The sequence below is a fragment of the Trichechus manatus genome, unplaced genomic scaffold (genome assembly GCF_000243295.1).
Source record: "Trichechus manatus latirostris isolate Lorelei unplaced genomic scaffold, TriManLat1.0 scaffold00013, whole genome shotgun sequence".
Taxonomy (NCBI): domain Eukaryota; kingdom Metazoa; phylum Chordata; class Mammalia; order Sirenia; family Trichechidae; genus Trichechus; species Trichechus manatus.
This window is the reverse complement of record NW_004443949.1, coordinates 23034838-23056582: the sequence shown is the minus strand read 5'-3', so window position 1 is coordinate 23056582 and position 21745 is coordinate 23034838. Positions and strand designations below refer to the sequence as shown.

Below are 21745 nucleotides of genomic sequence, written 5' to 3'. Positions count from 1 at the left end.
AACAATTGTCTTTTTTATGCTGCTTAAATAATCACAAGTGTCCAATTACTAATTAAAAAGATAAAAGATGACAAATCTAGAGCATAATGTCTTTGTTTTCTCCTAGAAATCACTAATAAGCTGATGAGTTTTAACCAACTTTAAAAACATGGGGGCAAATATGAATGTGAGAATAAACTTCTTAAAATACATTTAAAGCAAAAAAATTAACTGAGTCAATTCTTGGCCACAACTGTTCGGAGTTCTAACTACTTGATTCATTATTAATCTCTTTATAATAATTATAGCAGGCACAGCAAGATTTAGATAAAATGTAAAAAGGAAAAGCTGAGGAAAAACATTATGGGACATTTCAAGTAAACTGGAAAAACTGCCTGCGGTGCAATGGATCGCTTTTATATGGCCTTTCTCACCATGGTTTTGTAACTCCTGCAAAATGACTGGGTGGGACTATGCAAATAAGGTGTTTGTGGCCCACCAAGGGGATCAGATAGCTTGCCAACATGTAAATAAGGTGCATGGCACCCTTGTGGGGGTGGACTATGCAAATGGAACACTAACGAGGGGATTGGTTAGTTTTGCCATCCCACTAGGCTTAAAGGGAGACATGGGGAAAGAGAGAGGGCGAGAAGAAGCTGTCCTGATCAAGGAATTGTGTCCTAAATTGTTGTTCCTGTGACTTCCAAGTTGATCCTGATCCCAAGTATACCCTGTTACTTCCCTAATGAACCACTTAACTGTAAGTACAGTTCGTGAGTTCTGTGAGACGTTGTATCGAATTACCAAACCCAAAGACGGGAAGGAGAGTACTGAGGGGAGGGGGAGTAGTTGTCAGAGATGATGGAATGGTGCAGCAGTTTGGAAAAGTTGCATATTTGAGACATCTTTAACCTTTGCTTCATCGGAACCAGCTTTGTGTTGATTCTTATAAAAGAAATTGTTCATTTACTGCTTAATGAGAAGGACTAACAGTTTAAACTAGTGTCACTCAAATAGAGACATACAGTATGAAAATATTTATATATCTGCTTTGGAAGGGATACATGCCTTTAAGGGAGGAGCAGATTTCCTTTCTAATTCTGTTTTGCAGAGGAAACTCCTAAGATTAGTTTACAGACTAGGCAGGCAGCCAGGGGAAGATGTTAAAAGTACAATGGCTTAAAGGAAAGTTCAGCATTTTGAGGAATGGCTAATTTGGTCATTCAATCTTATGATTTCTATTTGGCTTTTAAAAATGTCATCTTCAACTAACAGAAAATGGTCAGAAGGTATACACATACCATGAAATAGTCTAGTTACGTTATGGAAAACTAATTGTTCCTCAGACCCCAGATGCCCTGGAAGCATACCCCATCTGTGTTGCTGTTTCTAAGGTGAGGCTATCTGACAATCTCAACAAGAAATAAAACTTACTTTTAAACCACTCTAACTTTTATGCTAAAGTACTTTATAGATTTTTTTTTTACAATTGGTTAAAACCAAAAGCGTCATTTTTAAGTAAATTTTCTACAGTTACCTGAGGTCTAGTTTTCACTGGTCTAGATTGAAAATAAACTAGTCATACAGTTATTTTAAAAATCACAGAATGCTAAAACTAAAGGGCCCTTAAGGAACCACTGGTCCCACTATCTTGTTTCACACACTGGGGAGGACTGCTTACCTCTTAATTTAAAATCACAAAGAAAGAAAAAAAATTAGTCTACCTGAGACCATACTATTTGGGGCCAAAGAAAGCAAAGTATCTACGTGACTTACACCAGAGTCTACAAATAGCTTTGTCTTTGCGCCTTGGGCTATGAGCCAAGGCAGTTTCCTCTCTAGACCAGGCTTTAGACATTTTCAGTTCTTAGATACCATCAGTCGCTTTTGTCAGTTATGGCTCAGCTTTTTGGTAATCGCTGCTTTCTGGATGGTCTCAGGATTAGCTCAAGCACCAGAAAGATAAATTCCTTAAACCCTTCTACTAAGCGTTCATCTCTCGTAACATCTCACAACTCATATTGTTGACTTTTTTCCGTGGAGATACAACTTGTGTCTTCTTACCTTATGACCACTGAAAATTTGCAAAAGTGATCAGATATAAAATATACAAGGGTAACTCACGGGAAAAACCCTGGGAACTGTGCAATTTGATTAAGAGAAAAGAATCTCTTGGCATAGATGTCTTCCAAATTTCTTGGCATAGATGAGTAAGCACCTCCAGCGCTGCATCCATTTACTGAAACATCTCAGTATTCTCAATTCCTGGAGCCCTGGTTTCTGCCAATGCCTTCAGTGCACCTTGGAGATTTTCTTTCAGTACCATCTGTTCTTGATCATATACTACCTCCTGAAATGCTTGAATGTCAACCAATTCTTTTTGGTACAGTGATTCTGTGTATTCCTTCCATCTTCTTTTGATGCTTCCTGCATCATTCAATACTTTGCCCATAGAATCCTTCCATATTGCAGCTCAAGGCTTGAATTTTTTCTTCCGTTCTTTCAGCTTGAGAAATGCCAATCGTGTTCTTCCCTTTTGGTTTTCTAACTTCAAGTCTTTGCTCATTGCATTATAATACTTTACTTTGTCTTCTCGAGCCGCCCTTTGAAATCTTCTGTTCAGCTCTTGTACTTCAAAATTTCTTCCCTTCTCTTTAGCTACTCTATGTTCAACAGCAAGTTTCAGAGTCTCTTCTGATGTCCATTTTGGTCTTTTCTTTCTTTCTTGTCTTTTTAGTGACCTTTGGCTTTCTTCATGTATGGTATCTTTGATGTCATCCCACAACTCATCTGGTCTTCAGGCATTAGTGTTCAAAGTGTCAAATCTGTTCTCTAAATTCAGGTGGGATATACTCAAGATTGTACTTCAGCTCTTGTGGACTTGTTTTAATTTTTTTCAGCTTCAATTTAAACTTGCATTTAAGTAATGATGGTCTGTTCCAAAATCAGCCCCTGGCCTCAGTCAGACAGATAATATCGAATATCTCATTTTTCCATAGATGTAGTCAATTTGATTCCTGTGTTTTCCATTTGGTGTGGTCCACGTGTATAATCACTCTTTATGCTGTTGAAAAAACGTATTTCCAATAGATAAGTCATTGGTCTTGCAAAATTCTATCATGTGTGGTCTCGGGGAACATCTAGCTCAATTGGCATGACACAGCTTATAAAGACAGTGCTCTACATTCTACCTTGGTGAGTAGTGTCTGGGGTCTTAAAAGCCTGTGAGCAGCCATCTAAGATACTCCACTGGTCTCATCCCTTCAGGAGCAAGGGAGAATGCAGAGAACAGGATACAAGGAAAAGATTAGTCCGAAGGACTAATTGTCCACAGCTACCAAGGCCTCCACCAGACTGAGTCCAGTACAGCTAGATGGTGCCCGGCTACCACCACTGACTGCTCTGACCAGGATCACAACAGAGGGTTCTGGACAGAGCTGGAGAAGGATGGAGAACATAATTCTAACTCACAATAAAAAGACCAGATTTACTGGCCTAAAGGAGGCTGGAGAAAGCCCCAGAGTATGGCCCCCAGACACCCTTTTAGCTCAGTGGTGAAGTCATCTCCGAGGTTCACCATTCAGCCTGGGAGTGGACAGCCCCATAAAACCAAATGGGACTAATGAGGCACAGCAGTCCAGGGACAAGGGCCAGAAGGCAGGAGGGGACAAGGAAGCTAGTGATAGGGAACCCAAGGTTGAGTAAGGATAGTGTTGATGTGTTTTGAGGTTGTTAACCATTGTCATAGGGCAACATTTGTAGTAACTGTTAAATGAGAAACTATTTTGTTCTGTAAGCTTTCATCTTAAGTGAGAATAACAGCACAACTGGAAGAGCATAGTCAATGTCACTGAACTGTGCATGTGGAAATTTTTGAAATGGTATCTCTTTGGCTATGTGTATTTTCACCAAAAAAAAAGGGTTGAGAAGTTAGAGGGTTGACATGTTGTGTGGTTGTTAACCAATGTCATAAAACAATATGTGTAATACCGTTTCATGAGAAACTATTTGTTCTGTAAGCCTTCACCTGAAGTACAATAAAAAAAAAAAAATTCTATCATGCGATCTCCAGCATCATTTCTATCACCAAGGCCATATTTTCCAACTACTGATCCTTCTTCGTTTCCAACTTTCACATTCCAATCACCAGTAATTATCAATGCATCCTGATTGCATATTTGATCAATTTCAGACTGCAGAAGTTGACAAAAATCTTCAATTTCTTCATCTTTGGCATTAGTAGTTGGTGCATACATTTGAATAATAGTCGTATTAACTGGTCTTCCTTGTAGGCAGATAGATATTATCCTATCACTGACAGCGTTATATTTCAGGATTGATCTTGAAATGTTCTTTCTGACAATGAATGTGATGCTGTTCCTCTTCAATTTGTCATTCTCGGCATAGCAGACCATGACTGAATGACTCAAAATGGCCAATATCAGGCCATTTCAGCTCACTAATGCCTAGGATATCAATCTTTATGTGTTCCATTTCATTGCTGACAACTTCCAATTTTTCTAGATTCATACTTCTGTACCTTCCACATTCCAGTTACTAACAGATGTTTGCAGCTGTCTCTTCTCGTTTTGAGTCATGCCACATCAGCAAATGAAGGTCCCCAAAGCTTTACTCCATCCAAGTCATCAAGGTCGACTCTACTTCAAGGACGCAGCTCTTCTCCAGTAGTATTCTGAGTACCTTCCAACCTGAGAGGCTCATCTTCTAGCACTGTATCAGACAACATTCTGCTGCTATCTTATCCATAAGATTTTCACTGGCCATTTTTTTTAGAAGTAGATTGTCAGGTCCTTCTTCCCAGTCTGTCTTAGTATGGAAGCTCTGCTAAAACCTGTTCACCATGGGTGACCCTGCTGGCATTTGAAATACCAGTAGCATAGCTTCCAGGATCACAGCAACAGGAAGCCACCACAGTACGACAAACTGACAGACAAGTGGTGGTACTGTTCTGTACCTTTACCAAAATAAGAATAGCATAGTTAATCATAAAGTATTAGTGTCTCTTGTGAAAAACCATGCCATATTTCTTTTATAATTGGATACAATCAAAAGGTTGGAATTGACTTCACAGCAACAGGTTTTTTTTCCCTAATTTCCTTAATGCTCACATTTAAAAAAAAACCAAAACACCAAATCTGTTGCCGTCGAGTCGATTCCGATTCATAGCGACCCTATAGGACAGAGTGTAACTGCCCCCATAGGGTTTCCAAGGAGCAGCTGATGGATTTGAACTACTTTTGGTCTGCAGCTGAGCTGTTAACCAGTGTGCAACCAGGACTCCACATTTTTTAAAGTACAGTTCAATATCACTTGTATTTACTCCAACAAACACTAGAGGGAGCTTTCCCCCGTGGATTATGTCATCTAATCAAAAAAAAAAAAAAAGAATTCAAAAAGTTTCTTTTAACACCAAAAAAAATGCCACTATTTATAAAATATTAATACTGATTTCATTTATTCTCATAAAACGTACCACTACAAAGTAAATTAATTGGAATTTCAAGTGGTTAGGTAAGTTTGGCAATAAAATGAATAAGCTAATAAGATAAAAGTAGACTGGAAGAATTAGGGCATAAACAATCAGCATTTGATGACATTTAACCTGTTGTATTTTCACATAGCACATAATGAACATAATAATAAAAATATGTGTTGGTCTTTTATCGTGATACATAAAAGCATAAAGTCTTCTGAACAAAATGCTAAAACGGGACATGTAAGCAGCTTTACAATTTGGATGCTCTAAATTCATGAGAAGAGCACCTTTTGAGCAAGGTTGAGTAATGCAATGGAATGGGCCTTGGGAAAAGAGGCAAGAGAGCGAAGGCCAAGTCCAGAGAGGCCTGGACATGACAAGCTCCAGATGAGATCAGGAGATAAAGCTGTAATATCATCAGTACACAAAAAACACCATGGATTTCTCAGAAATCTATTTTTGCCTTGGCCTTCCATATTAGTTCAGATATTTATAACACCACAACAGATTTCTCACCTTGCAAAAGAACTTTATATTTTAGAACTTTCATTAAGAGACACCAGTCTCTTATAAGCATTATCATTAACTACTAAAAGCAACAACTAAAAGTGCTTATGTCTCCCTCCTTCAAAGAAGAAACGTTCTAACCATACGCCTCCCAAGGTTAAAAAAGGAAAACGAACATTTTGCCTCACTCCAAAATTAGGCCATAGGAGGCAACCAGACCTGGACTTGAAATTTCCCTGGGAGAAGGAAAAGAGCTGGTCTCTGGGTGGTGCAAACGGTTAAGTGATCGGCTATTAACAAGAAGGTTGGCTGCTGGAACTCACCCACAGGCACCTCAGGAGACAGGCCTGATGATTCCCAAAAGGTCACAGCCGTGAAATCTCTACACACGTAGGGCTGCCATAAGTCGCAATCCACTCAACGGCAACTGGTTTATTTGTTTGTTTTTCCCCCACATACTAATAATTCAGATCGGAGCCCTGTACTGCCGTCTCTTCAACCCTCATAGTAGAATTGAGCTCCTTGAGACAACATGAGTCATAGCTGAAGGTCCCTGATACAGCTGCTCCTAGGGAAATGAAAAAATCAACACTATGAAATCTTTCAACAAGACTTGCCATTCTGGCCCTCACTTCTTCCTGTTAGGGATTACAGCGAGCTTCACCTAGAAAAAAGTCTGATCAGAAAAAACTTTTTTCATAGCTGATACTGCTGTTCAAAGAAACTCTTCTTTGTTCGTTAAATATCAAAGCCTCTCCCTACTTCTCTTACTGTGGCCTGACTGACGCCAAGGGAAAATGTATAATAATTTAGGTGACTCAAACAACCCAATTTTCCTGTAATTTTTTATTGCAAAGGAGTGCCTAGGGTGGTGCAAATGGTTAACATGCTCGGCTCAGCTGCTAATCGAAAAACAGGGGCTTTGAGTCCACCAGGGGCACATCAGAAGAAAGGCCTAACAATCTACTTCTGAAAAATCAGCCATTGGAAAACGCTACGGAGCACAGTTCTAGTCTTACACATGGGGTTTCCATGAGTTGAAGCTGACTCAATGGCAGTTGGTTTGGTTTTTACTGGATTTGATTGCAGAAAAGAATGAAAAGCTTGAGCCTTTCAGAATTCTAGAGAAAGAACATACTGTATGCACAGATGTCTGACTTGAAACCAGATTAATAAATATAATACTTCCATAAGCAATACAGCTCTACCACTGAAGTCTCTGAAGTGCCATCATACTGCTTATAAGCCACCTGGGAAAGAGTGCCATGACTCTGCCCAGCCCATACCAGGCCCTAAACAGCCTTTGTGCACATGTCCTGTGGACAGAGATCTCCTCTCCTCTTCAACAGCACTCAAATCACATACACCATCACCTTTCAAGTAACTAGTCTTTCATGATTTGTTAAGATTCAAGTAAACTTTGGCAACTCAGAATGCCAGAGCCAAAAAAAAAGTATGTTTATCAAATTTTATGTATGTATGTCAAGCATTTAAAAAAAAAAAAAAAAAACCATTGCCATCGACTGAGTCAATTCTGACTCATAGTGACCTTACAGGACAGAATAGAATTGCATCATAGGGTTTCCAAGGCTGTAATCTTTATGGCAGCAGACTGACACATCTCCCAACGGAGCATCTGGTGAATTCAAACAGCTGACCTTTCAGTTAGCAGCTGAGCGCTTAACCACTGTGTTAGTTCCTTAGAGGAAGCTCTCACTTTAGAATTTTTAGTAGAATTTGTGATACTGTAATATTTTTTTCATGATGTAATAACCTAATTCTCTAATACCCAAAATGCTTCCTCTTATCTATATTAAAAAGATTGATGATTACAGCAATGCTTTAGTGCTAGCATTAGATCAACATGACCACAGTTAAAAGAGATTAAGGAAACGTGTACAGTGGCTATTAAAATTAACCTTGATAGCTATGAGTTGGAAGAGACTTGTTGGTAACTAGTTTTTGGGGTTTTTTTTATAGTGTGATAACGTGGCCAGAATTCATTTTCATTAAAATTCCAAACAAGGGATCTATCTGAGCTGCATCTTGCCAAAATTCACAACTTCAAAGTCAAAACAAAATTCAAAGCAAACTAGCAGCCCTCAATTTTTTTAACACATGGACTGCTTTCAAGAAAGAAAAGAGTAAGATTACTCTAATTGTAAATCACTAATAAATGACTTATCAGCTGTAATAGACCGTTTCGTCTATATAGTACTCGTCTTAATTTAAAACAAATGGTTCTAGTGAACACTACTAATCCTTGCACCCTTCCCCTAGACTAACTCCCCTACCACCCACAAAATAGGCCACAATAGAAGGCATGTAATCAAAGCTGTTTCAATAACAGGTACAGGGGTGGGCATGTGGCCCAAGCCAGGTCAATCTGAGTCGCTCCCTAATATTTCTGAAGTGGAAGGTGAGAGACATATGTTTTCTATCTGTTGCCTCAAGATGCAGAGGAAGTTAGTCTGGTACTCCAGGTGACCACATCCTTTTGCTAGAGAAAGCCAGTCTGCAGTAATGCAAAACGAAATGAGAGAAAACAAGAATTAGGACCAAAATATGGAGAGAAAGAGTCCTGGTGGGGTCAAATCCCCGGATGTGCAATGGGCTCTTGCTCTGCTACACCACTGAGAGCTGCTCCAGGATCCCTTCATATGGGTGGTAGTTCTCCTCCTTGCGTCTAGGAGTCCTAACTACTTTACAAATCTATCAGGATACGTATTAATATCGTTGCTGCTGCTGTGCACTGTCGAGTTGATTCCGACTCACAGTGATGCTATATGACAGAGTAGAATTGCCCTACAGGGTTTCCAAGGCTGTAATCTTTACAGCAGTAGATCAACAGGTCTTTTCTCCCACAGAGCCACTGGGGTGGATATGAACTGCCAACATTTTGGTTAGCAGCCAAACACTTAACCATTGCACCACCAGTGCTCCTTATTTATTAATACAGTTGTTAAGAAATCAGTTAGTAACATTTTACACAGCGTGCTGTACTCGCTGGTATTATGTTCATCTGCTGTGACTGAAAACCCAAAACAACAAAGGATTAAACAAACAAGAAGTTTGTTTCCCTCAGACATTAAAGTCCAGATAGATGGTGCAGGGCTGCTCTGGTACTCCATGGTGTCATTAAATATCAAAGGCTCGGGTTCCTTCTACCTGTTGCTCCGGCATGGGGTCTCAAACCATGGTCCAAAACAGTGGCAACTGCATTCCAAGCAGCTGGATTTGAAGAAGAAATGATTAAGGAGAAAAAGAAAGCAAAGGGTACCTGTACACACACTCACACACACACTTTCTCTTTCTTAAGGAAGCTGCCACGCAACAAATCTATTTACAACCCCTGGCCAGAACTAGAGGAACTCCTAGCCACAAGAGAAGCTAAGATATGTAGTTCTATTTCTAGATGGCCACATGCCTAATTAAAAATTCTGTTGCTACAGAAGAAAGAACAGACGTCGGGAACAACTAGCATTCTTGGCACAACTGTTCATTCTGCATTAGAGAAAAGGCATGAGTCAGAGCCATTCAACAATGAAAATCTGGGGACAGATGTAAGTCAGAGTATTTGAATCATTGAATGGGTCTAAACAGAAAGGACTTGAGTCAAAGCTGCAGAAATATGTACTTAATAAAGATATTATAAGACCGGACAAGGTGTTTCAAAACTTTCCCAAGTTGAAGAAACAGAAAATCTTATGACCAACCCTCAAAGACAGTCATGGGACTGGAGGATCCAAAGGTAAGAAAGTACTTCTGATCTGTAAGCTACATCTATAGTCATCACTAAAATGTATAATCATTTTCCCAATGGAACACTTTTGGTCTCATAGTTTTAAAGCAAACTTTTGCATTTCTATAGAGACAGCAATGGGGCAACAACCTGCCATCCACAACATCAAACAACACAAATGACCACCTAAAACTTATTCCAACCTGTAATACACCTCTGTACATATTATTCTGGTGCAGTGACAGAGCAATGGGATTAATTAACAAATACAATTAATATAAATTAAATGTCTTAACTGCATTTCATCTTGAGAGATATAGTTTCAATTCATTCCAAATTGGCCATACATAGGGAACAGTATCATGTTTTTTTTAGTTAGCCATTCACTGTGCTACAAGAATTTACTAATCAGCCGAGGGTTAATTGTTGGCGATCTATAACTTACCATTTTAATCATTTAGGGTATATATTATACACATGCCTGCCTCTGTAAACAGTATATACTAGGCATAAATTCAATTCTCTGGCTTAATCGAAGTGTGGACATCATGTCTTTAGTGCACCACAGTAGAGTCCTCCAGTTCCTAATCAGCTCCTAAATAAACATCAGAAACCATGGTAAAGTGGAGGACTTCTAGCTTGCAACAGAGGGAAGCAGTTAAATGTGAAATATGGCTCATATTGCCTCCAGGAAATACACCTTTTATGAAAGCAAGAGCCCTACAACAATAACAACTATGGCCATCTGCCGACTTCTGTAGATTTTATTCTCCAAAAGAGAGGTCCAATACACAAATTACTTTTAGAATCTTTACTAACACTATGCTTGATTCTAGAAAAAAATGTCGAAGAAATTTTCTCTAATGCAGATTTGAAACTGGCCCTGCAAGGTAATGAAGGAAAAAAGACCCAGGAAGAAAAAGGCCCATTTGCAACAATTATGTGATGCACAGTACACTATCCCAGGGGCATTATTCCATGGGATACAAGTATATCCTCAAAGAGGAATGAGCAAAAACGAAAACATTCACTTACTCTCCTACTATTCAAGTTTGATTTCATTGATAGAGACCAGTCAGAACTCGCAAAAATTTTAATTACAATAATACTTTAACAATATAGATACATACATATATGTTTATATATACTAAATCTAGTAGAGATCACTTGGGAACTTGCTACAGTGAAGAGAGAAAAATAATATGCAAGTAGTAGTATATTAATGACATGCAAAATATAGTTTTTAATTGCTAGAAACCATTTCTTACCTTAAGTTTCCCTTTAGAAATACAAATGACTTATGATTTGGGGTTTTTATACCTTCAAAGTTTCAAAAACATAAATTACAAATATTGTAAAATACTAAGGAACAGCACAGTAGTACTATGGTTACATCTCACATTTTGTTAGCAAAAGATCCATCAACATGGTTTTACTCCTCACCCTTTTTTCAATCTTAGCCTCTGCTTTCCACATATACCAAACTATATTATAAACATGCATTAATATATATTTTTAATTTCTTTTTACTAAAAGTTTATTTAAAATGTTATTTTTTTTTCAAATGAATATTTGAAATTTACATTAATGATAGGAAGCCTGGTGGCACAATAGTTAAGCACTTGGCTGCTAACTTAAAGGCTGGCAGTTCAAACCCACCCCGCCACTCTGGGGGAGAAAGACCTGGTGATCTGCTCCCATAAAGATCACAGCCTAGAAAACCCTATGAGGCAGTTCTACTATGTCACATGCTGTCGCTATGTGTTGAAAATCTACTCAACAGCACCCAACAATAACAGCATATTAATCACTAGAATCTATTTTCAGATGTTTTGTTATATGAAAAATATTACAAAAATCACCTACTGGTTGCTTCCTTTTGATCTCTTAATTTTCATAAAAACTCCACAGTTAGACAAAAGACGTTCCTGAGTGGTGCAAACAATTAACATGCTCGGCTGCTAACCAAAAGCTTGAAGGTTCAAGTCTACCCAGAGGCACCTAGGAAGAAAGGCCTGGCAATCTACCATGTTTTATGCAAATAACACATGCTTTCTGCATTTGTTTGCCTGTCATGCCCTCCCCACACGAGGTACGCTCACAAGCACCACCATTAACAATCCTCGTCCAAATGATGCTGTAAAAAAAAAAAAATTAGCGTAGCATGCTTACGAAAATACATCGTGGGGGGAAGGCACAACTGGCAAACAAACACAGAAGGTGAGCATTATTACATAAGAACATGGTACTTCCAAAAAAAATCAGCCATTGAAAGCTTGCGGAGCACAGTTCTATGTCACTCATGCATAAGGTCACTAGGAGTCGAACTAGGAGTTGAAATTGACTTGACAGCAAATGGTGTTTTGCTGGTTTTAGAGGAAAAAAAAACACACACTGAACTAATTACCTAAACAACAAAAACCTTAAACGGTGGGATAGATTCATGATGGTGAAAACTGATAAGAGAGATCATAAATTGTTGTTTCAGTGTTAAAATGTTCAAATAAAATGGATGTGCTATTTAAGAGAACAAGGTTCTTAACATACACAAAATTAATATTTACTACATGAATTTTTACAGTACCTTTCAAAGTTGCATATCTAAGCTGCCACAAAATTTTCAAAATTTCTTATATGGCAGCTTTGCAATTATTGACTCTGACTGGGTAAATTTATTACTTAGCAAGTTTTAGCTTCTACTTTAAGGACAAAATAAACTAATAGAACACCTCAAAAAAAACAGAATATAAACATCTGAAATATATAATGCCATGATGGAATTTAACAGCAGAACTTTCTGAAACCTCCTCTATAAATTACTCTGTAGGTAAAAAAGAAAATGAAAACCCAGAGAATATTAATGACTTGTTTAAAGTCACAAAGCTAAATTATTGCTTGATTTACACAATGGTGAAATATCTATGCACACAGAATTGAGAATCACACACACACACACATACACACAAAGCTTTTCAGGATACATATATTTAAAGAAGAAGGTAAATCTTGAATGTTCAACTGAAATCAACATCTTCAAATATTAATCACAATGTACGAATATACACATACACACACACATGCTTAAAGTTTGCCAACTTTCCTAAATTTTGAGGACAATGACAGCAGGGAGATGTCTATTTTGGTCACCATTGTACACTTCATGCCTGGCACAGTGCCTAACATGAGGTTAGTACTCAATAAATACTTCTCGATTGAATAAATTGCTTTAGGAATTTATCAGCGTCTTGTGTATATGGAATTCCGTATACCAAAATGTCTATTTGACTCACAACTACTACAAACAGAGAACCTAGAAAGATGCTGAGCACAGACTAAACACTAAAGACATTTGATGGTTAGTTGATTTTTTAAGTCCTTGGGGACTTATACAGCCTTCTTTCGGAGTATGGTTCATCATTGCAAATAATGCTCTTCTACTCTCCAGGGTCAGCCAAAACTCCCAAGCAACTAATCCAATCAACTAAACACACGTTTATCATTATGGATAAAATTAAGACCTTTAAATCAAAGCTAATGTTTAAGTATATTATTTCTGTTAATCTGACTCTTCTTTTTAAAAGGCAGACACCTCTAAATCTGCATGTTTGTCTCTAAAATCGTAATGAACTAGATAAGATTTAAATCTTTTTTAAAGTCTTCTAAGGATGTGAAGCAGTCTTCTAAGGACATGGAAGCAGCAGTCAGGAAATCAAAGAACGCATTGCACTGGGGAAATATGCTGCAAAAGACTTCTTTGAAGCATTAAAAAGCAAAGATGTCACTTTCAGGACTAGACTAAGGTGAGCCTGACCCAAGCCATGCTATTTTCAATCACCTCAAATGCATGTGAAAGCTGGACTATGAATAAGGAAGACGGAAGAAGAACTGATGCATTTGAATTATGGTGTTGGCGAAGAATATTGAATATACCATGGGTTGCGAGAAGAATCAACAAATCTGTCTTGGAAGAAATACAGCCAGAGTGTCCTTGGAAGCGAGGATGGCAACACTTTGTCTCACGTACTTCGGACATGTTATCAGGAGGGACCAGTCCCTGGAGAAACACATCACGCTTGGTAAAGTAGAGCGTCAGCAAAAAAGAGGAAAACCCTGAACAAGACAGATTGACACAGTGGCTGCAACAATGGGCTTAAACATAACAATGTGAGAATGGCATAGGACTGGGCAGTGTTTCGTTCTGTTTTACGTCGGGTCACTATGAGTGTGCTTCGTTCTGTTGTACGTAGGGTCACTATGAGTTGGAATCGACTAAATGGCACCTAACAACAACAAGGATGTAACACTGAATTTATAAATGATCAGACCCATTCTGTCCACTCCACTTTCTCAGCATTTTGTGTTCCTACACTTTAACTTCCAGACTCAGACTAGGAAGAAAGGCCTGGCGATCTACTTGTGAAAATTAGCCAACAAAAACTTTATAGATCGCAAAAGAATATTGCCCAATGTAGTGTTGGGAGATGTAGCCCTGTAGGTTTGGAAGGCACTACGCAAGAGCCGCAACAATGGACTCGAATATACCAACAATCATGAAGATGGTGCAGGGCTGGACAACACTCCTTCTGTTAAACATAATGTCGCTATTAGTCAGAGCCGACTCTGCGGCAACTAACAATAACACCTTTATCTACTGTTATGAAGAAGGAAATACATAATCTCACACCATCTTATTCTATATCATAGTTTCCATAAAACCGCCTTCTATGGAAATACTGACAAACTAAGCCTGATGAATAAAGTCTCCAAATTTCTGTTGTCCTGCCACTGGAAGGGTTTTCATCATCAACATCCAGATGAAGAGAACAGTGTTTCTGTCCTAGACAAAGGTCTTTACCTCCCCTCTTTCTCTTACTCCAAAATTACCTCTGCAATATCTACTCTGTCCAATTGTGAGTGGAACATAAATTTTACAGTAAGACAGACTTGGGTTCTATTCCCCATTTCATCACATACTGACTACATGATTTTAAGCTCACTATTTAGCCTATTAGCTTCAGTATCATCATCCATAAGAGAGAGAATACTCTAATACCTTTAACCTATAAAACTGAGAATAAAACATATACAAGGCACTTAACATACTAAATTCTCAATAAATAGCAACTATTATTTTACTCCTTATCATCATCATCATTATCCAACTATATGAAGCACAAAAATCCACCAATTCAATGTGAGGAAATTATCACGTTCCCACAGACACTAGTTCCTCCTCATGGTCCCTACTGTACAATGGTTGAGTGGGCTGTATCTTCTACTCAATCTTTTATTTTACTGTTTAAATGACTGTCCCTGGTCTGCACTTCTAGCCTCAGGAATCTTTGTTTAAGAAATAATTCAAGGAGTAATAAATGTTGCCTATTTCAAGTTGTAGGATTTCTCTAATGATTTAAATTTCCTTGTATCTTATGAAAAAGGAACATAAAAGTAACAGAAACTGTCTCATATTTTTGCTCCAACTTTCCCCCAGTAAGAAACTGGCTTGAAACCTCTTTTTGCAATTCACTCTGAAATGAACCCTTTGCCCCCAGCTCCTTCTTCATTGCCCACATACTTGTCATGTCTGTGAGCAACCTCAAATCTGTGCCTTCGCTACAAACTACCATCATTTCAGCTCCAATTCAAATCAAAAAACATTGATTGAATCCCTTCTTAGAGCAGCAAGCACATGAAAGGCACTAGGTGCTAGATGTTCTGTACACATAACATAATGAAATGGTACTTGTGTCCCTCTCCCCTGAAAGCTCAAACTCTAAAAGTAATACAAACATAGCCACACACAAAATAAAATAATAAATGTAATAAGTGCTGTATAGGTGTATGTTTGCAGTCCTGGTGGCAGCACAGTGGTTAACAGCTTGGCTGCTAACCAGAAGTTTGGCAGTTCGAATCCACAAGTTGCTCCTTGGAAACCCTAGGGGCCAGTTCTACTCTGTCCTATAGGGTTGCTGAGAGTCAGAATTGACTCAATGGCAATGGGTATGTATAGGTGTATGTTTGTAATGTCAATCTTTGAAAATGGATGTGAAATTAGTAAATAAATTACCAGCAAAAAAATATAGTAGTATACTAAAAGCGTGAGCTGCCACAAAATACTTTTAACAGAGTACAGTGAGCTGCACATTAGGAAACCTATTCATAGATCACATGAATAAGCCAATGAAAAAAAGTCATAGAACCTTGATAGATACCAAGAAGGTAAAAGTCTTAACATTTACTCTCGTTTAATAAAACTTAGTAACTAGGAGTAAAACTGTTCTTTAAACTATAAATTTGTGAGTGTTGACATTTTAAACATGTTTCCATTAAAGTCAACAGAAGACAAGCATATCCGTTATCACCCCTAATCTGATAGTCTGTAAAGTTGTAGACATTGCATTAAGATAAAAAGAAACAAACACAATCACTACCAAAAATTAGATGAAATTATTATTTTATTGTAGGTGATATCACTGTCTATCTAGAGACTTCACAAAAAATTATGAAGTAAAAACTATTAGAATAAGAAGCCAACGTGTAAAAGACATATACAATAATTAATATTTTCTCTATACAACCTCACCAAGCAATTCTGAAATACAATGAAAGTGAAAATTGCACTTATGATAGCAAAAAAAAATACTAAAGAGCTAGGAATTTCCTTTTTAAAATGCTTACAGCTTATACAAGAGTAATAAAAGAATTCTACCAAGGAACTTAAGAGAATATTTTAATAATTAGAAACCTATCCAGGATTTTTAATGTAAGGACTCATTATTTTAATTCTTCTCAAGTAAATTAATGAGAGAACGCTATTTGAGAGAAAATCCAAAAGTAATTTCTTGACAAAACAATTCTGAAGTTGATCAAGAATAACAAATAAGAGAGGTTAGTCACAAAATTTGAGAGAAAAAAATCATGGGAGTTGTTGGAAGGGCACTTTCAGGGGGACTTGGAAAACAAATATAAATATACAAAGAGCTGAAGTTGTACAGTCCTGGACGGGCCAGACTGTGGTAAGACAACTAAACATTACTAAAACAAGAGCTTCAAAACAGTGGATCAATGTGATCAGCTTTGCATTTTCACATATTACTGGTTCTAGAGAGGACAATATGCAGTAAAGTGAGACGCCTGAGAGAGAACTCTGATGAACACTATAATGAGATGTGGGAGGGAAGTAGAGCTATGGAAGCAAAGGACAGGCCAACGAGATAAAAGGAGCTTTAAGAGATACAGTATGATGAAGAGTTTCCTGAAAAAGATGTTCTAAAGCATCAAATGTAGCCCAAAAGTCAAACAGAAGGACCTCAGGAAGGTCACTGGATTGAGCAATTAGGAAAGTACTGGTTATCTCAGTGAGAGTAATTTTTGTCAAGCTCTCAGGAATCACATAAAAGAAGTTTGAGGAGTGAACGGGAGGTAAAGAAGCAGAGTTAAGGGCAGAGTATAGTAGTAATACAGCTCTTTCAAGAAACGGGGTAGTAATGCAGATGGAGGGAGAGAAGGGGAAAAGGAGAGAAGGAGGAAGAGATGAGCAGGAGGAGGAAAGGAGAACCTTTGTAGTTCAGGCTTTCATTACTTCTTTCAGCCAGTAATTAGCTCTTCCTTAAAGCCTTGTCTGACGTCTCTCCCTTTCCCCTTGCCTCTCAAATCCACAATTAACCAAGTCCTAATCCATAAAGCAGAAACTCTGGTGGCATAGTGGTTAAGAGCTACAGCTGCTAACCAAAAGGTGGGCAGTTTGAATCCACCAGGCGCTCCTTGGAAACTCTACGGGGTAGTTCTACTCTGTCCTGTAGGGTCGCTATGAGTTGCAATTGACTCGACAGCAACGGGTTTGGCTTTTTTTTTGGTTTTTAATCAATATGGCCAGATTAATCTGCCCAAATCAAAGTTTGGAGCCTATCATCCTCCTCCTAAATTTTTTTCCAATAAGTTTCTTCAGTGTACCCAGGGGCACTCAAATATCGTTCCAGGCTTCTCTTCCACTACTTCCTCTTTGAATAAACTACACTGGGTTGTCTGCTGCTTCCTCAACATGGCCCTTTTTTCTCTACAGCTTTGCATATGTTGGTCTATTTACCTGGAAGAGTTTTCTTTTCACTCTTATGAACTGTGCTAACTGCAACCTCTAGCCACATGTGGTTTCTGAGCACTTAAGCCTATTAAAACTGGGGAAATGATTTCTTAATTTTAATTAATTTGCATTTAAATTTTAAAACAGATGCCTGATTTAGTTATTGGAAAACTTTAAAGTGTGATTGGAACAAATTGGGTATATGAATCTACCTTCTTAGCTGTAAGATTTATGAATTCTAAATACAGATCAAGTATTTCCAATGAAAAATTAACTTCTGAAATGAGATGCGCTGCATGTGTAAAATATACAGGTTTTGAAGACTTAGTATGAAAAATGTAAGCTTATCTCATTAATAATTTTTATATTGATTATATATTGAAATAATAATATTTTAGATATGCTGGGTTAAATAAAATATATTATTAAAATAGACTTTACCTGTTTCGTTTTGTTTTTTACCTTTTTAATGTGGTTACTGTTGTAAACTGTCCAGTGAATTCTGACTCATAGCGACCCTACGTGACAGAGCAGAACTGCCCCACAGGGTTTTCTAAGGTGTAATCTTTACAGGAGTTGCTTGTCAGGTCTTTTCTCCCATGGAGCCAGTGGATGAGTTTGAACCGCCAACCTTTTGATTAGCAGCCGCGTGCTTAACCATTCCACCACCAGGGCTCCTATGTGCCTACTAGATTTAAAATTACATACATGGCTCACATTATATTTCTCTTGGACAGTGCTCCTTAAGAGTTCTATCCTCTAGAAACCTTCAAGCTCAAAGTCATGAGCTCTACTAAAAGTCTGTTCTGAACTATCTTTAACTAGAAATGATCTCACCCTACTCCCACGCATGGCATATAATAAATACTCAACTTATTGAATAAACTGTTAAAAACACTTTGTTTTTACCCTTGTGGTGCTTATTACATTCTGACTTGTATATAATTTGTCTTCTTGCCTTGTTTCTTCTACAAAATTCTAAATTTCTGCTTAGTATTTTTGCTTATCTCATTAAATATTTCCAGGGTACACAGGCTCTCAGCTTCCCTGAATTATTCCTTCTCATCTCCTGCTGTCCAGGTCTTAAGCCATTTCTCAGCTTATCTCTGGTGAGCTAACATGCTCCTTTTTGGACAACCCTGCAGCACTGCATCAAATCAACCTGACAGTTACCCTCCAATGTTTCGAATATTCTACTTCTATTTGGCAACATGAAAAGACTAAAGGGAAGAAAAAATACTAAAAATAATGACGCTACTGCATAAAACATGAATATGAGTCCAAAGATTTGGAAATTCAACTACAATAAAAGATTTCTTTAGATGGACACCAGTTAAGTGGTTTCCTTGTAATTCATTTTAAAATTGGTGGGCTGATTCAGAAGCAGAATTTGGGAAAGATTATTCCTTCAACACTTTTGGAATAAACAACAAAAAATAATTCTTAAAATTTTAGGAACTCCAGTTATAGTTAAAAGCTCCTGAGGAAAAAAAACATCTTTCAGAAACCTCCATAACTCTATTAAATTTTCCTGAAGATTTTCGGGGAACTATAAATATTGAATGAACACATATGCTCTCTTTTTTCCCAGTGAATAGAATGTGCAGAACTTAAAAAACATCACTAATAAATCTTCCATGCAAACTGCGTCAAGGGCACATCGGCAGATGATAAGATGGCCTCAGAGAACCAGAAACAAACTGAAAAGAACAAAGTACACTCTGTTCCTCGGCCTGGGAGGCCCTTTCGCCTACAGATTCTGTTCAGGGTTCCCTCAGGGAACCTTTACCCCTAGCCCTGTCTAAACAGTACCTATCCCAGTGCCCAGCGGAAACAACATACCCCTCCAAATTGCCCACAGCATTCAGGGTTCCCCCTCAGAGCACTAAACTTCTCTCCCACGGACTGTAGGTGTGCCTCATGTCTCTTTGTCTATCCCTAGCAAAAGGTAACACATGGCAGATGCTCCATACATGTTTGCAAAATGAACGAGCAAATGAATGAGCAAACGAATAACTAATGAAACAAATGGTGGTTCTGCGTCCTTCCTAGATCAGAACACTAACCAGGTTCTTGCCTCAGCCTACAGTGTTTTCATTTGGAAAAAATGTATTAATTAATTAAGAGTATCACCTGAAAAACACATGCCTACTCTGAAAAGAGGAGTTTTTAACAGCCTTTGCAAAATCACTGCTAATATAAACACATGAACAATTTGTAAGTAAATATTTGAGAGAGTTAGCTCTTTGTAAATAATGTTTGCTGAGGACTTGTTGCGTATACTTTCTAGAGTAATAAGTTATCAATGATTCAGTACTTACTATGTGCCAGGCACTGTTCTAAATATTTTATATATTTTATCTCCTTTAGTCCTCACAACCATCCTTTGGGGGTAATCCTATTATTATCCCCATTTTACTGATAAGAAACTATCCTAGGTTCTGCAGCTTATTTAATGCAGTCACAAAACCATGTTAACTGAATCAACAGAATGATTATGACATTTTCTAATCTTGAGAGAAGGATGAGATCAAAGACCATGTAATTATACCAGAAACTAGACATCAAACACTGGGTTTCTGTGCGAGTGTTTGTGATTAACTGTGTGCACCACAAAGTCCCCATATTCGGGTAAGATCTTGAGCAATTTACAATATTTTTATAATCATTCTAATTCTACCTCAGAAGTGTTATCCTAACAAACACTAAGCAGAAGATAAAAGGATTAGTAAAGTTGTTAATGTACTGCTGTGTTATCAAGTATCAGTATCAATAATCTACTGGGGTCAAGCTACCAATAACACACCGCCTTAAACACAGTAGATTCTTAGTACCACATTAAAGTGACAGGCAATAAATCCAGACCAAAAGCCATAACTATCATTTAACATTTCTGAAAAGGAATACAGCATAGAACAGTTTTTATGACTACACTGTACACATTTTGTGTGGCTTCATAGTTTTATAAAAATAACAAATGTGCTAAATAATAAAATATGGTTTTTATATAGGTTCGTTGTTTTTTTCTAAATGATACATGCATTGTAAAATAACAAAACCATAAGGCAGTGAATTTAGGCATGGAGGAGCAACTCAAAAAACGAGGGTGAGAATGACTGCACCACTTAAAGAATGTAATCAATGTCACTGAATTATATATGTAGAAATTGCTGAACTGGTGTATGTTCAGCTATGTGTATTTTCAACAACAATAAATAAAAATTTTAAAAAAGGACTTCTGGCAAAATAGCACTCTAGGCAGAAGCACCACGTCGTCCCTCCACAGCAAAGATCCGAAAAACTAACGTGAACAGAGAAAACAACAATCCTGAAACCCTAAAACATCAAATGAAGAGATAAAGAACTCAGCCAAGCACCAAATGGAGTGAGAAAACTGACAGAGAACGGAGAGCAAGGAGAGATTCATGCAGAGGTCCCCTATCAGCTAACGCAATGCAGATCCGCCATCTTGGACTCCTATCGGAAACCAGTAAACGGGGTACGAGAAAGCAGCTGCAAGGAGCTTCCAGCGGGAGACAAAACAACCGGTAATTTGTGATATACGCTTTCCCACCCCCCACCCTTCTTCACCCCTACTCGGCCTCACCTGCTTCCCGCGGCCACAATCTCTTGTCCAGGAAGCACCGGTTGCTTACATTCCACCCACCCGAATGGGCCAGCTCTCTGAGTGCCATTTGTTGGCTGCTGGTGTTCCTTTTTATCCGCTTCTTTTGATTTCTTCCTTGCCTCTCACCACCTCCCCCTCCTTTCGCTCAAATACCTGGCTCCGTGCGCCATCTTTGCTTCTTTCCGAGGGGCTGCGGAGATCCATTCGAGTGTGGAGTTGCTTCCTGGTCTGGTCTGCCGCGCTGGTGGGATCCCGGGGCTTTTGTTCGTTTGTTTATTTTGAATTGTTTGTTTGTTTTCTTTTCCTTTTCTT

At 38.1% G+C, this 21745-nt stretch overlaps 1 protein-coding gene across 2 annotated transcripts in view; it reads right to left on the bottom strand.

Moving 5' to 3' along the window:
- TBC1D4 (TBC1 domain family member 4) overlaps positions 1 to 21745 on the bottom strand; it is a 228868-nt gene that overhangs the window by 96846 nt on the left and 110277 nt on the right. The gene's annotated exons all lie outside the window — the stretch shown is intronic.